This window comes from Diadema setosum, chromosome 2 (genome assembly GCF_964275005.1).
Source record: "Diadema setosum chromosome 2, eeDiaSeto1, whole genome shotgun sequence".
Classification (NCBI taxonomy): domain Eukaryota; kingdom Metazoa; phylum Echinodermata; class Echinoidea; order Diadematoida; family Diadematidae; genus Diadema; species Diadema setosum.
The window spans coordinates 13,013,113-13,027,288 of NC_092686.1; positions in this window are offsets into that span (position 1 = coordinate 13,013,113).

A 14,176-nucleotide genomic window follows, 5' to 3' on the forward strand; every position below is an offset into this window, starting at 1 on the left:
GAGTTATTAGCATTCCTATAAGACGAATCGTTTTTAGCATTTCCATTTCCTTGAAGATGTTTCTGCCACAGCGGCAAGATAATGCAAGTACATTAGATTATATTGTCGTGAAATCCTTTACATGAAAATTCTCGTAAATTTAAGCGAGAAGGAACAATAAAGCTCAAATGACCTCGCATTTCCACGTTTGAGCGCAAATTTGTGAATAGCTGTTTCCCATTACAAAAAAAAAAAATCCTTATTTGGTGGCATAGTAAAAAAGGATGACTTTTTATATCAAAATTCTCAACAATGCCTTTTTTTTTAAGCGCACACAGTTAATTATTGTATCACATATGAATTTTTTATCTTATTCTGTAACTGTTATTTGTGTTTGAATTGTCCTTATGTTATTGTGCTTACCAGTTTTGTCATATAAATAGCATCAGTGCTTTGAAACGTTCCACATAAAGCTCCACTCAAATGCAATTATTATCATTATCGTTGTTAAAAATATAAAGCATCAAAGATTCAGTATTTTGCAAGCATTTAGACAAAAAACATAAATGATGATGAAGGCCAGTAGTCTGAATTCAATGCAAGTCCTTTGCTCGCTTTTATAGTCATTCTTACTTGATATATTAATGAATGAGTAGTTAAGCTATAAAAGACACCACACGGATCAATTCCTGAGAATTAAAAAAAATGCCCCCAAAAACCACTGCTGTAGATAATATTTACAAGCCCAAAAGTGACACTTTTTCTAAGCAGTTCGTGCTCACAAGAACAATTTTTTGAATATCCTGTTATATACGTTCAAGAAATAATAGCTTAAGGGGGATGTAACTTTTACTTGCAAAGGAACCTTCAATTAGTAGCACTTTGATTTCTGTTAACTAATGTACTTATTATTATGCCAAAATCCATAACACACTCCGCGGAAAGCTGTTTCGGATACTAGGCAATCACGCAAAAAAAAAAAAAAAAAAAAAAGGAGGAAAGAAATCGCAATTAAGAAGGTCTAGTGATGTTGATGGGCTGAGAGGGTTGCTGATTTTTTGTTTAGCTGCAGTTGTTCCGAATTCCTTTTTTAATGATTTGACACATGAAAGTGAGGGAGTTTAGTTCAAAACCGAACAGCCCGTGCTGTGCTGTGCTTCGGCATGTTCAAAACCGAACAGCCCGTGCTGTGCTGGGAGCATGCTAGCACCGTTGTACACCACTATTCAAATATTTTATATGTTGCCCGTAGACAAAACAACAAAGTAACATAATGTGCATCTCACTTTCTTCAGTGACAGAAATAATGCACTGATGCAAGTGAATTTGTACTATGCAAACAACAATAATTGAGACCTTATAGTAACGACACATTGTTAAATGGGTGCTGAGGTAATCAAAGTGTAATATTAATGTGCATATTTGTTTGGTTGTTTTGCCTCTGAACAATCAACAAAGGCTGAAATGTAAAGCAAGTTGTTTTGTTTTGTTGCATTTATTTTCCCCGTCCGACTTACTCTTGGGTGACAGTCAAGAAGAACAAGAACAACAACAAGAACAACAACAACAGCAACTAGATAAACCAGTATTTCTGGTATACATTTTTACGTGCTTACAAATATCATTGTAAATAATATGTATGTAAGCATATATATATATATATATATATATATCCCATATATACCCCCCCAAAAACCGGAATGGTAAAATCAAGTCTTTAAATTTACTTTTTAACTCCACCAACCTTTTGTAAAATGTTAAATTCAGCACTCAGAATGTTGAACTATATAAATTCAGAAATGGTAAATATAACATTTTGGCTGCTCAATTGAAAATGTTTTTAAAAGTAAAATTCAATACTTAAAAAAAATGTTAAATTAAACACATCATGTTGAACTACCATTTCAAATATGGTAACTCTAACATTTAAAGCGTTAGATTTAACATTATTAAAAGCCTGAAGGAGTGACAAATATTAAAATGTTAATTTACCATTTCATTTTTCGGATGTATATATGAATATATATATATATATATATATATATATATATATATATATATATATATATATATACAGCTTTTAGACTTCTCCATTTGGGTAATCAAGCTTGGGTCTCGCGAACTGGTATGAAGTATATGAAGTTGGCGTTACATTCAGAAGGACCAGGGTTCGATATTCCCAGCTCAGTCCATTTGTTTTTAACTCTTGCAATTTTTCAAAAAGACAAAAAGAAGAAGGAACAGTAAGAACAATGATACAAAGCCATTCACCTTTTTCTATTATTTTTTTATCTCATAATCATAAATATGTCATATATAATTATACATATTATATAAGCGTATGTGCACTCATACGCACATAATGAATTTGTATAACTATCGGTATACATTGCATTACACATACATGCATAAATTGTGTAATAGAAATTGAGCTCTACAGCTCAGGCATGCCTAGAGCAATTTTTAAAACGTAGTACTAATTCTTAAAAGTAGTGAAATCTCAACGGGGTTGACTCTGGCGGATTACTCTCTGCGATTTATTTTGGGTAAAGAAAGTGAGATTCTTGGTTAAAACCACTGTCCACCACTGGGAGCAGAGATTAAAAGATGTTCGAATTATCACATCTGATAAATGATGTATTGTTCAGTTATATCACGTAATATCACACCATACAAACATGATATGATAAAAACATTTGTCAACAAAGTCTCAAATATAAGGAGATATCACTGATATTCTCAATGAAGATTAACTACAGATGGTTTATTCTAGAAATATTTTTGATAAAGATTTCGTTCACATATTGTATATCTAACAATATTTCACATTGATTATACTGATTAACATTATTTTGTGGTTTGTTTCTATCCGAGGCTCAAATTTTAGAACTACATGTATTTTGAAGCACAAAACTTCCTCTGCCATGTCTGCAAAGGATAATGGTTACTTTATCTTTCTTACCTTATCATTCAGACAAGGCCACCAGTCTTCGAAGAGCATGTTTAAGTGCAGTCCTGATAATTATTTATCTTTTCCTGGAAAGATATGACTCGCTAAATGACCCGATAAATCATAACCACCTACATAAACAAGCACAACTTTGAGATTAAGTCATTTAAAATATTTGCTTTTAATAGCATATTATTTTCAGGGGAATTATTGGTCCGCTTTTAGTTTACATACTTTTGAAATGATTTGATAACAAACTGCAGTGTCCTTCTCGATGAGGTATGAGACACCAACATGTTTTTAATCTCTACAGTCAATTTTTAATCTACTTTACAGACTTCAGCTGAAATACAATTTGTATCTTTATAATCATATCGGCAATGAATGAACAAAGCAGAAGGCATAAAATGCCTATGAGCACAGCCTCTTGTACAAGCACGTCTGTGTTCTTGTCTAAGCTCTCTTTCTTATCAAGGCTTCTTAGATATGAATGTAAATATAAATGCAATTACAAGTATAGATACAAATACAAATATATATATATGAATATGAGCATTAATATCAATATTAAAAGAAATGCAATTATAAATCAAAATACAAATATATGCAAATATATCATGATAAGGCATATTACAATGTATTACCATTTGGAGATGAAACAAATAATCAGCTTTTGCGCTTCGAAATAGTTATAAAATGTGAGTTAGGGAAAGAAACAAGCAATGTTTAAATGTTCATCATTGTAATCAATGTTAAGTATCGTTTAATGTGAGCAACAGTTCTGGTAAAATTATTTCTAGAATAGATCGTCTTTTATGAAGAAAAATAATGATATCTCCTAATCTCACAGGCTTTATTGCGAAATTTTATATGGTAGGATGTTTTAATAAAGCAAGTACAATATGTATATGTATATATACATATTATTTCTATGTATACATATATATATATATATATATATATGTATATTATAATATATATATATATATATGTATATTATAATATATATATATATATATATATATATAGAGAAGAGAGAGAGAGAGAGAGAGAGAGGGAGGGAGAGAGTATACGTGCCAAACCTATAATACAAACTTCAACGAGGGTATCATGCCGATATCGGCGTGCATATCACGTCGCTGTCCCGTGGTTTACGCTGTGTTATATTGGCTACAGGAATGAAGACATAAACGTTGGTCAATATTCTGATCTTGCAGTATCAGCTTTTTTTATGATTGTCGTAATAAAACATTAATCTCTAAATAAGTTGCAAGGTGCGTGGCCGAAAATCGCGTATACGTATACTGAGAGGAAGATTTATTTTGTGGCATGCACCGCCCGAAAAAGTCGAAAATGTCGTAAAACGTCACCGCTGCAGTAATTATCTTTTCAAACCGAAGTTCCCTTTTTTCACTGTCTTCCTGAGTCACAAAGCATAATGGTCATTTTCCATGACTATCACTCTGCCTAAGCACTAAAACCACATCCGTTAAAGAGCGAATAAACCTGACACCCGGTGTAGAAGGAGTGCGTCCCGCCCAACGTAGGATGTGGCCGCTATACGGGGATGGGGAGTCGCTACATCTCCCATGGACTGAACGTTGGTCACTGTTCACCTTCCCGAGGCTGCAAATGTGGTTGTTGTTGGGTTTTTTTGTCTGTTAGCGTTGGAGAAAATTATACATACATTGTAGTGTCAGTCAATCAATGTCAATTTGAAGCAAAGTATATTGCCATGAAAAGTCACGCAGTAAAATTTGACAAGATAATTCTTCTTTCACAATGAAACTAATGAAAAGTGGCTTATAGATTTTGTTACCGAAATGAGCTAGGTGAAGTAGAGTTTGTGATGTATGGAGCTAATGTTTCTTTAGCTTGGCAAGTCAGCATGATATTTGCCCTGTTACGACTGCAGGAAGAATTGGAGATATCAGAGGTAGACATTCTGATATAGGCCCTATGCAAGTTGCAATCTTATCATGCACCAAAACTAGAGCAATGCTGCAAAGGATGTGATGTACATGCACTCTTGATACAAAACCAACCAACTAACAGACAAGCAAACAAAAAGTATGACTTTCCTCATCTTGGCAATACAAAATTCTTAAAACAGACAGTGAAATAAGAAACAATACATACAATTCATCACAAGTCACTGGATTGATAGGTTTTTTAAACACAAGTTACTTAGAGAAGTTTAGAAAATGGAATCGATGTAGAATATCAACTGCGATATCAATTTATGCTCATATTTCTCCATTAAAAAAAAAACCCAACACAAACCCACACCAATATGATAAAGTAAGGTGAGACACAATATCCGGCTGGGATTCATAATAAATTATCACAAACATAAGAACAAACCTGTCAATCTTTGTATGTATATCTCTATGTATTTTGAACCGGGTGTAAAGACCAAGATAAGGAGCAGAGATGCAACATTGTATTTCATTTTTCTTATATATGTATATATATATATATATATATATATATATATATATATATATATCTTTTTATATATATATATGTATATATACATATATATATATATATATATACATGTAAATATGTACATATATATTTTTCTCAAATACAGATAGGACAAAAAATACATGCTGCAGACATATTATGAACAGTTATAATAATATAACAGGTATAATAATATGAATGGTTGCAAACGCCACTGAATACCAACAAATATTATCCAATCCGCTTTTGCCAAATAATCACCTCTTATGTGTTTTCAATTTATTACTGCAACAGTCCATTAAGCCTGGAGTTTTAGTTTCAACCAACATGACCAAGGCCATGTTCCCGTCATATGAGTTGGCGATTATAAGGTTAAGGGACTCTTAGTAAACAGGTGGTAGAAGAAAAAAAAAGTTCAAGAAACACGTGAGTGCACTGGAGGATAGTATAGCGCCACGCTCTGATTGAAATAATTATCTTCAATGAACTCTATTATCCTCAAGACCTCCTGGCCACATGACTATCGCGCTTTTGATTCTGTAGTGTTTCCGGTGAGCGCTTCCAGTCAACTGCTGGTCAACCATGTCTAAACCCATGACGCACACGTTTTCCTCTCGGACAAGTCTCCACGTCCAAACTCCGTGTTCAAACACTGCGTCTAAACACACGTGTCCATTTTATACCCTAAACAGCGTATTATCCACTGAACTCTATACTGAACTCTGAGTTCAGTGATATTATCTCGACGCGTCCATTTTGCGCCCCTATATGGCGTCACACCAATAAGACTTACCGTAAATGGAATCCCCAAGTGCGTCACAAAGCCTATAAACTGGTATATTTTGTAGTGGTGTATGATACCTGTAGTTTGTTTTTGAATAATGCTTGTTAAGTTTTTCAGAAGTAACAACGAAACAACATTTGTCTACAAAAAAAAAAAGACTTACACTAGTCAAACAAAATAATGTCGGATTTAATTGTTCTTAACCAATTCAATTTGATTTTCATTTATTTTCATCCTACAAACGAGTTCAACAATATACAAAGCATACACAAGTTATATCGTTTTGTCATTTTTTTGTGTGTGCAAGGAATATATATTGCAGTGTGGATCGCAAATCATTATATTTTTAATGACAAAATCCATGACACTTTGTGGTGATTCTAATTATATACTTCAGTATTTTTGTAGTTGTTTCCTTCCAGAATATCAAAATCATTTTGTGAAATAAGATTCCTGAATGCGAATATATAAAATAAAAAGGTAAACATTGATGCCACCGTACGTCATATTCCCCCATAGAGCCCCACCCCTATGACGTCATTCTTTGGCCTCCTATTCTGCTTAGCAGTCTCCCATGACGCATTATCTGTCTGAGAAGGATTGCCTGAACCAGCGTGATCCACGCTAGTGGCCTAAGCAAAAGGTTCCAAGTGATTCTTCTGTGAGAAGAACCTTTCACACGTAATGAAAACCAAGAGTGGCATGGTGTATATACTAGAAGTTACAAAAAACATTTCCCAATTTTGAACCTTAATATTTCAAAAACTATGTATCAGACAACACTGACATAGATATGAGCAATAGCTGAATAGTGTACAATTTTGTTGGAGGCAATTTCAAAATGACAGCATAATTCAGTTTTTTTAAATTAAACATTAATTTTGTCAGTAAGGTTTCAGATTTTGCTCTATTTTCAACCCTCTGTACAAAACATCAACTTTGCACAGAAGTCAATTGGTGTGTATGGGAGTGTGTAGTTGACACTCAGACAATGGTCCTGGACAATGACCAAGATTTGAATGCTCATTATTTATTCATGAGAAATTCCACTATCACAGCTAGTCTTTATTCATTCTGAAATGTGGTGTATGCAAGCACGTGGAAACATGTGCTTACTTTTTTCATGTGCATGCATTTCATCCTTTGCTAGAAATTCAGACTAGCAATGCCCAGGCAATCCATCACGAGTAATTAATAAAGCATTCACGTGCCTTGGAGCAGAGCTCTGTACAGGTGGTATCCAGGTCCATGTTCAGGGTCATTGTAAGTACACACTCACATACACATCATTAGTTCCTGTGTAAACTTCAGGTTTTGTACAGAGGGTTAAAATTTGACCAAAATCTGGAACCTAACTTTGAAATTAATCATGGATTTCATGAAACTGATCTAGGTTTTCATATTCAAATCACCTCCAACTAAATTGTACACTATTCAGCTATTACTCATATCAATACTTTGTGATCGACAGTGTCAAACACTCTCCGAAGGTTGATGAAAATTACACGGGTGTAGTCACCCATTCATGGCCAAAGGCCACTCATCAGTTCATCAATGAACCTTTACAAGAGGAGTCACAGTTTGATGCATATATGTGTAGGTCAGTCGTATCACAAGACTTCCTACCATACGAAGTTTTTGCAGTGAAGTTTAAAGTATAAGGAGATATCACGATTTTTCTCATTAAACTATAACTTTAGGTAGACTGTTTAGTCTGAAAACATTTTTATTATAACTATTGTTGACATTTTGTATGTTAAAGAATACTTAACATAGATTATACTGGTTCGAATTTTTACTTTGGTTGTTTCTATCCCTAACGCAGATGTAAGAACTACTTTGAAGCACTAATGCTGGGTTTTTGTTTCATCTGTAAATGGTAAATTATGCCATTAATAGTTTGAAGCGGTCAAAACTAAAGTTGTGGTACAGAGGTTCCATCATTTTTTTTTTTTTACTAGGTTAAGAATGTTATGGAATAAAAAATCCTGAAATTGCAATAGGTCTACTATTACTTTTTTTTTTCTTGGTGGTGGTGGGGGAGGGAGGGGGAGGAGAGCGGTGTACAAAAAGCCACATTGGTGGCAACACATGTGCATAAATTATGCAGCATAATAATGTCGCAAAGTTGATGTAGATTTCAATTTGAAGCAAATTATATCTGACTGGACGCCGTCCAATAATCATAAATATGCCTTGTAGAAAGCCCATTGTTTCCATTTTGTTCTTTATTTGACAAGAAATGTGAATGATGAAATATCATTGCTCTCCACGCATAGTGCGCAAGAGGTGGGCCAGCGCCGAATAGATATGCATTCAGTCAGTCGCTTCTCTTTTTCCTTGAACTGATATGCAGGGTGAAAGAATGCCCAGAAAGATTTATAACAGATTCTACTCCGTGTGCGTGTTTGATTACAAAAATAACTACGTGATCAACAGTTGGCACCCTCGCTGTGATGGCTGGTATACCACTGAGTGGTATAGATAAACATGACCTTCCAAATCTCACGTTCAAACAGTTAATGAAAATGCGTTTGCAGGGGCGATTAATTGTTTTTTTTTTCCAAGTTTTGTTGCCCTTTTTTATTTTCGATTTTCCCAGGTTTCTCTTGATTTGCTTGTTTGTTTGTGTTTCTTAAAGGGACGATATAGTTTTGACTGAGATGGACTTCAGGTTTCAGCTTGTTGTGAGATAATAAGAAACTTCTTATGAAATATGAAAGTGCGTACAATTCTAAGAGGAATTCCGTTCTATTGGATGAAAACAAAGAGGTCCTAATAAAAGATGGGAACACCCTTTTATTAGGACCGCTTCGTTTCAATTCGTTTGTATCTTTTTTTTTTAATATCTCAGGCATTTCATAACAGATTTTCATCACATCAACCTTGTCAACTTTGAAGTCCTTTTAGAATTGTATACGCTTTTATTTTTGTAAATGGTTTCTAATTATCTCGCAAAAAGGCAAAATCTTACTTCCCCATCTCAACCAAAACTATGCTGTCACTTTACTTTTGCGGGACTGCAGACTCCAGCCCCTTCCCGCTCCCCTCCCCCCCCCCGTTCCTCAATCGGCACCATGGTTTTTCGAAGTTAATAGTAAATGAAAGATTATACTGATGATTAAAGTGATTATACTAATGATTATGGCGTCATAACACCATCACATCTTTAAGACCTACAATGCTTGAGGTAGGGAATCATTTCTCATATTAACGAAGTGATAGCGGATAACAATGACAGTGCAGTATGGTAAGGGGTATTACAGAGCAAACGAAAGCTATTGGGACCGCAGAAATTTTTTCTGCATGCATTTCCTACAGTAATGTAGAAGGGCATCAGCTGTACACAGCAATCGTATAGGAAAGTGCTTGTTAGAAGAAGTTTGCATGTTTTGATTTGAATTAGAGCAAGTGTTTTTTTTTTTTTTTTTTTTTTTTTTACCCTGAGTGTGTAGAGATATCTCCTTACAATAAAAAGACCTAACGAGATTTTGATGTTACCTAGTGAACTTAAATGCTGAGAAGCCGCAGTAAAGACAACGATGTGCGTTGAAAGCTGCTATGAAGTAAAGCTCCTTTAAAGTTGTCTTCAAGACATCAATCCCATCTTTAATAAAAAGATGATAGGTACGTACATGAATGAATGAGAGAATAAGTTGCATGTTTGATATCTTTTATTTATACGTTGATATTTACATCTTGTTAATAATCGTCCAGTTCCATAATATTCAACTGGATTGCAATCGAGTATTGTAAGAAAAATAAATTGGGAGGAGTTTCAACGAAGTCAGACCTGAATTTAAGAAAGTCGGAGACTTTTGAAATGGGCAGTTTGCTTTCTCATGACATTCTTATTCTTGAAATCATGAATAGGAATGACTAATTTGATATACATTTGAAGACATTTAAAGATAGCCCCACCTATAAGGAATTCATTTCTAGTGAACACCACACCCCAATATAAGATTGAGCCAATAAAATGCTCTAGGGAAAGGAAGTTTGTTACCAAATTACTTATAAAAAAAAAACCAAAAACATGTTTGAGCCTAGAAATTAGTTAGAATGGTAAGCTGTAAATGTAATGACAAATCCAATATCTATGTATCTGTACAATAATATAGTCGCCAGCTTGGAGAAAGTCGTAAGGAGCTTTTGGGAACTTACATATATATATATATATATATATATATATATATATATATATATATATATAAATATATATATATATATATATATAAGAGAGAGAAAGCGTTCAAGAGGAATGACTTCAATTTACGTCTGAAGACATTTCAAGAGATTATTTTATTTTATTATTATTTTATTATTTTATTTATTTATAGCGAAAACTGTTCGAGTACGTCGACGGTGATAAGTAGGCCCCTTTAATCAAATTATGTATGAACCAAATGGTTTCTTTTGAACATGTATTGTGTTGAAAAGTTCTTGGCAAAATTCTGATGTTCAAAGCATGTGATGGGAAATGTAAACAGTATGTGCGAATGCTTCTATGTTTCTTACTAAACTTAGTTGTTAGTGGGGAAAAGAAAAGAAAAGAAAAGTCTCGCTGCGGCTGTACCATGTCTACACCACAACGCCTACGGATATCTAAGCTGAAGGTGGGTTGGAGTGTCAAATTGTTTAGAGCACCAACCTAAGTACAGATTAATTGGCACCCTCTCTTTTGAAGAGAAACAATACTTTGTTTGACATTGTTAGTGGGGAAAAGAAAAGAAAAGAAAAGAAAAGAAAAGAAAAGAAAAGAAAAGAAAAGAAAAGAAAACAAAAAAAAGTCTCGCTTCATGAGAGATGTTCAGATCCCGCTCTACACCACAACGCCTACGGATGTCTAAACTGGAGGTGGGTTGGAATGTCTTGTATAGAGCACCAACAGTAATTGCAGATTGGCACGCTATCTTTTGAAGAGAAACAATACTTTGTTTCACTCACAATGATAGCAGAACGACAATTGATAATCATCCGCTCGTGTGAAATCAAGCAGAAGTTTTTTCAAAAGATTTCAATAGGCATCTTGGTGAGTTACAGTCTGTTAAACATGTCAATATAATGTGAAAAACAAATTGAAGGCCTCCTGCAATAGGCTACCTGCAATAGGCCACCTGCAATACAGCCTCGCATTTTCCGACATTACAACAACTTCACGTGAAATAATCAACACGTTCCACATCATACTCGTGATGGAGAGGGAAAATAATAAACAACAACATTGCAAGATTGATGAAGACAACAGACGGGAACTGATTCCACGTAAAATACATAAACATGAACATAATATGTATTTTGATTTCTCCATGCATTTTCCCATATCATTACACACAATCATTGCACACGTATACTTGATAATATGGTGTTCAGCTTACTAGGCGTTTTCACTTCAGCCCGATGTTTCGAAATAGCGCGCTATTTTCTGACTTGGGAAATTTTCCCGATAGCGAAATAGCGCGCTATTTGATAATGTGAACACAAATTAGCGCGCTAATTGTATCGCTCTGATCGAGAAAATTTCTCGACTCCAACTCGGGAAATTTCTGAAATAGCGGGATAGTAGCGCGCTATTTGATAATGTGAAAACGACTCGAGAAATTAGCGCGATGAATCCCATCATGCCTAGCGTGTGTGACCCGATCGATCGAGGCAACAATGCACACAAATCATGAGGAATTTTTGAGAAGGCACTCACATTACTGATGCTGTTTGCACATACTCAGCTGTCGAATTAGCTATTCTAAAATTTTTAACTATTCGGGCTACCCCCTCTTCGGGCTGATGTCAATAAGAAATGAAATAGCGCTCTAATTCGCAATCGCGGAAAATATTTCGAGCTTGGATTTTTATCGGGCTGATGTGAAAACGCCTAAAGTGTGCAGACTGAGCACGATCCGATAATTCCGAACCTTTGCCTGAGAAAGGATTGTAGCCTATCCCGCGAGTCAAAAAGAAGCTTTCTTATCATCTCGTGCATCCTGTACTCTATGCGCAATGCACCCGTCATAGAGACAAGCTTGCCTTCACCCAAACTGTTTAGATATTGCCAATGGAAGACTCTGATGATCGCATACAGTGGCTGTGCACCTGGAAGAACGCTGGTCTGACCTCAGGATGGATCTGTGTGCCGGTCCGTGCAATGTAAGCTCAATCGCGTGCTTCACTGAAGACGCAGATGCTGCCCTGTCTTGAAAGAGATCGAGGGTGTACATCTAGACCAATTTCAGCAGGAGGTTACACTGAATCATCACTTGCTGGCAGAGAGTTTTAAACGGATGATATTACCCGCTGCCATATTACCCTGATTCACACATTGGATGCAAACCAGATGGCGGCCATATTGGAAACAAACAATATTTGGGCATGGGGGCACAACTCTTGGCCTGGCCCAATTGTTAAGGAGTATCGAGTATAAAGAAGACAATCGTTATGTTTATCATCAACCAATTGCACCAAATATCAAAATTCTGATATTTTGAGGTCATTGACCTCTGGAGGTCATCAGAGGTCAAAGGTAGAAACCTGTCAAGGATCGGTGGAACATTGAGGCAATTCCACTGTAAAAAAACACACACAAAAAAAAACAAACAAACAAACATGGTTTTAGTACATCATTGCCATGTTTATCATTAATCAATGACAAAATAGCAATATTCTGATATTTTGAGGTCATTGACCTCTGGAGGTCATCAGAGGTCAAAGGTTGAAACCTGTCAGGGTTCTATGGAACATGAAGACAATTCCACTGTAACAAAAAATGAGTTTTTAGTACATCATTACAATTTTAACATTCATCAATGACGCAAAATATCGATTTTTATCAAATTTGGAGGTCATCAGAGGTCAATTCAGACTTACCTCCCGATCTTAAAATGAATCTTATAACATGTACTAACACTGGTGAAAGTTTCATGCTTTAGTCAAATTTTGCACAATTTTTCGGCTCATGTGCTCTACTATTAGTTATATGCACCATTAAGGTGGCGCGACATCTTCTCTCTCGTCCTTTGCACCCGAGTGGGCACAGCAGTCACCTTGCATTGAAAGAATGCGGCGCCTGATATACCACAATAACATGTATGAACCGTTTGAATATGAAACCACAGGGAAGCGAGTGAACGATTACATATTGTGTTAAACCTTGTATTTTCTCAACAACCAGCGTCTATACGGTCAATTAATTTTCCATTGTGAGCCAGAACTGACGTCCTCGACCATAGCGACGCTCGAGGAGAAATAGATATTACTCTTCAATAACTTCAACTTTGCTAACCCGCGTTTGAGACAAAATACCTCAAGATGATTCTCAGACTTTTGCATTTGAACATGTATAAATTAGTTATACTGGGGAAAGAGTTTCAGATTTAAAGTAATTCGTAGCAAATCATGATGGACAAGTACATAGAGGATTCACACAAGAATGCATGACCGGTTGCTTGTGGAAGCAGAACAAACGAAAAGGGCTTGCATAAATTTTACGGTTTCCATGATATTTGCTAGTGCGACAATCGCTCCCATGAAATATCTGCACGCTAAGCCAAACATAACTTTTTCCAATAGACATAACCCTACGGTACTGTATTCTTAATCCCCACATCAAACTAAACACGTAACCCTATCACAACCCCAACCCTAAGTCCTTGGTGAAAATGAGACCAGAGCAACTGTCGCAAGAAAGAATGTCGTGTAACTAAATTCTACACAGGGTTGGGAATGCAGGGAACTTCCCCCCCCCCCCCCCCCAAAAAAAAAAAAAAAAAAAAAAAATGGTACTGTACTGGAGAAGTACCTCGCAGTACACCGGATCATGTGAGCCTCTATGTCATCATCCTTGCTCAGTGTCATATGTTTTGGGAGTTTAAGAGCATTAGTTTGTCTGCTCAAGGGCCACAATAAATTCCACAAATCTATACGTGGCATTATCGGTTTATACAGTTGTACCACATGATGTGAAATTATATAAATTCTCTAGAATTGACCTTAACAGATAG